Consider the following 4,338-nt stretch of genomic DNA (forward strand, 5'->3'; position numbering starts at 1 on the left):
AGATAATTTGCAACAACCATATAGACAAAAATGTCATAGGCAACTCGATAGTCAATACCCCTTTCTTTGTATTTATATTTCCATAATTAAATAAAAAAGAGTAGAGTATAAGCCTCACCTTCTAATTAGGTTTTCTCTGATATGATATCCCCTGAGTTATATCTTGTATTAAATTATATGATTTCTATATTCATTTACATTTTTTTCTTTTATGGGTTTCAATATTTCTATGTATTTAACACTAACAAAGTGTTGAGACATGTGAAAATCCTAATCTAAAATCATTATCAAGCTATGTTAAACACTAGGTCACTAGAAAGAGAGGGGGTTCCATCTTTCTAGCATTGTATTGTCTCGTGGTAGAGTAGAGCATTTAAGAGTTAGATTTAAGAGCATAACATAAGAACCATTTAGAATACAATGTCAAAAAAAACACTGTAATAAATACTCGTTTTTTTGTATGTATAGTTTCATAATTAAATAAAAGATAATAGAATATAAGTTTGCTTTTTAATTATATTTTTCTGATATCATATTTTCTAAATTACATCTTTTATTAAATCATATAACTAATATTTCCATTTACTTATTTTTTATTTAAATTATTTTTAAATACCTAAATAATAAAATAATAAACAAAATTAAAAGTCAAAAAATAAATTAAATAATAAAAATTCAAAAATGACAATGTAGGCTATAATAAATTATTTCGGGTGAATATCTACAATAATTTATATATTGTTTCACAATAAATTAAACTTAATTTTACTTTTTGAACAATTCATTCTCAACTTTCAATACCATGACATCTCATGGTGAAGACCTCTCCAATCTACTTATGTAAAAAACAAGGGGTATTATTAGACTCGAGAAGCCTCAACCTATGCTTTTACACTTAAAAGTTACCTTTCTCAATGACTCATTATCATATTTAACCACGTATCTTGAGATCTGGTAAAGGACTCTCCATAATCTACTTAATTAAACAAGAGGGGTGTTATTAGGCTAAATAAGCCTCTAACTTATACTTCTAATAAAGCAAAGATGCGGGGTGCATCAACTTATGTTAAGTTGGTTCATTGTTTAATATTAAGTATGTAAGCTAGGGTGAGCAATGATATTATGGGGATGACTAACTTAAATTCATTCGATGCTTCATTCTTAAATGACAAAACATGGAAATTGTACTAATTATAGTTTTTGGGACCATCAATCATTGGTATAAGTGATTGTTCCCAAATATCTCATGAAAGATGCTTAAATGGGTCCATTAGCATGAAGGACCGTTCCACCTTTGAGACATAATTGAATCCCTAAGTGTAGCATTGTAAACTCCTTAATAATTAAATATTTTAAATATTTAATCAATTATTTTATTAAACTATTACTAGTTAATTCTAATTCCAATAAGTTGGTTAAACATTATGTGTTTTTTTATTTTATATGTTTTCTATTTCAAAATAAAGGAGCAAAAGATATGTATACTTTTATTTTATAAATTAAGTAGTGAAATTTTTGTATGGAAAGAGTTGTTTATCTCACACATGAGGTCTTATATGTTAATATTTAATTGCTAACTATATTATGCTTTTGAATTATGTTATTATTATTTAAAAATGATTTTCATTACTTAGAAAATCAATAAATTAACTAATGAACTAATGGGTAGAAAAATGGTACTAATTGGTAGATTAGGTGCAAACTGACGAAGGAAAGTCTAATACATTTGGTTATGTGGCATTTTTTTTAATTAGACAATTTAATTAAAGATACAAAAAGAAAATAAAAATTCTAGAATATTAAACCCTTACCATTAATAATTGTTAATGATTCAATTAAAATTCTAAAAACTCTACTAATTTTCTTAACTCACTAATTATCATGTTATAAAGTGGGCTGGAGGGTGATACAAGGGTTATTATAGATCCTATAGGATTAAGTGAAAGTGAATTTCTTTGGGTTCTTGATATTTCAAGAATTAATTATGTTGAATCTTGTGCACTATTTGAAGTTTTAAAGGCTTCATTTTAATATGGTTCTCCAAATTTGAATGTGGTGATGAATTTTTAGAATGTAACAAGGTGTATGGTTCACATTACTCCATTGAACACTCTTTTGGCTCTAATACTAAAGTGGGTGAAGGAGGTATCCAAAAACTATCTAGGGTTAACTTCTTGGATGCTTTAAGGGGGAATAATTCTTTGATCAATATATATGCAAATCAATGCCACCCTTTATTCTTCAAGGATGATGGTTATAGGCTTTGGCTTTTTAGCTAGAGGAACTAGATTGCAAAATGAGGTGTGGTTTGGTGAGTCTTGTCTTTTTGAGCTAGTTGATCCTATTCTATCCTAGTTGAGTCCCTATCCTATTCTATAACATTACTAAGTCACCACCACTGTGTATTTTTTTCTCAAAGAATATTTAATAGAGGGGATTTCCTCTTGTCTTAATTCACAAAGTTTTTTAGTGGTTTTACTCTTGATATTGGGGGGTTTGTTGGGGAGAGGTTTTATGTCTCTCCCTTTCATCCCTATTTGAAGGGACCCATTAGCGCACCATCTCATGTGTCAGTGTTAGGCAGTTCCCTTTGACCCCTTCCAGCTCAGTGACTCATCACAAGTCACCCCTTGACAATAACATGGTGGCACCACCTCCAGAAAGAATTCATATGTCATACATGGTTAGTCTAAATTTGTCAGAGATATTTAAGCTTATTAATGACCCAATATCTTATGATCTTACTTATCGTACAATGTCATCTAAGATCCCCTCAATATTACTTAATCCCAAAGTGGTTTACGTGAAAAGTATAAAATATTTACCTAAAAATGAGACTTCCATGCTTAGTACGCTATGCATTGATCAAGACCATAATATTTACTCAAACTAAATTATTTTCAATGCAATTTGTATAGGTATTTTAAGAATGACTAAGTGGGAGAGGATTAACGAGTTGGAAGTTGAAGACCCAGAAGATATGATACAATTTTCAGCAGAAGACTTAACATGGACAAAGATTGATGGGGACCAAGTTGCAGTTATTCCATATTGTCGACTTGATGATTTCATAAGTGGAGAGGAATCAAATGAAAGTGCACCCACTCAATTTCTTCTTCAGAATCATCGAAGTAAAAAAATAGAGGATATCAAACACACCAATTAATCAACATATTTGGATTGGGCTGTGTGAGTCTCTATATGCTTTTTCAAGATACGTATAATTTTTTCAATATGTAGAAATATTATATCTAATTTGTAATAATTTTTTTACGTACAGTTATTGGTGTTCATATGGTCCACAGTCGAAAAGGAGAATTAGGACTGCATCATCAGATCCAAAGACAAACCACAATCGACATGAAAGTATTAAAGTTGGTTGCCAATGTCACTTCTTTGTGCGACGACTTCAAATGAGACCAGATGATGTTGTAATAATATATACTGCATGTAGGCATATTGATAAATCCAATGTTACTTGTCATGGGATAGATGCAATCGGTAGGCCCATGAGATTCAATTATGCACCACATTTAACAAGGGATATGTGATCTAGTGTCCAACATTACATTAAAAGAGGTATTAATGTTACAATGATATGGGACAAGTTCATCTCTAATGTGAAGGATGGATCTGGTGAGTTATACACAGGGATATCTCGAGATACATACATGACAAGAAAAGATATAAGTAACATTTACAATGATACCATAAGGCTAGAGTATGTTAAATATCAAAGAGATCCAGAGAGTGTAGAATGTTGGTATAAGGAACACCCAGAGAGGATTTTCTTCTACCAAAAACAAGATCTTGTTGAAAATATCCCTTTTATCATAGGCATACAAACAAATTCGTTGTGTTCAATGATGCTAAAATACTCTCACAATAATATTATCTCAATGGATTCAACCTTTAGTACAAATAAGTACGGGGTGAGTACATATTTATCCTAATCGGATTCATTTATTTAACCTCATATTAATGCATGTCTCTTATATAAATATAATTATAGCTCATTTTTTGTAATGCAATATCAACTTTACACTTTAATGGTTTTCGACGAACATCACAATGGGGTTCCAGTAGCTTGGGTTATATCATCACGCAATACTATAGCTGATATTTCTAAATGGATGTTGGCCTTATTTGCAATTGGAAACAAAGAGCGACCAGATTGGCATGTTCTTGCCTTCATCACAAATGATGCTACTGTCAAAAATGAAGTGTTGAGGTGATGTGTTTATTATTTTTATAAGAGGCATAAAAAATATTGTTAATGTATAATCTCTCTAAAAATTATGTTATTCCAGGTCTTCAATCAAGTGTAAAGTATTATTA

This window comes from Pinus tabuliformis, chromosome 5_2, assembly GCF_031772625.1.
Source record: "Pinus tabuliformis cultivar Carrire ecotype Pingquan chromosome 5_2, CPIR1, whole genome shotgun sequence".
NCBI classification, from domain to species: Eukaryota; Viridiplantae; Streptophyta; class Pinopsida; order Pinales; family Pinaceae; genus Pinus; species Pinus tabuliformis.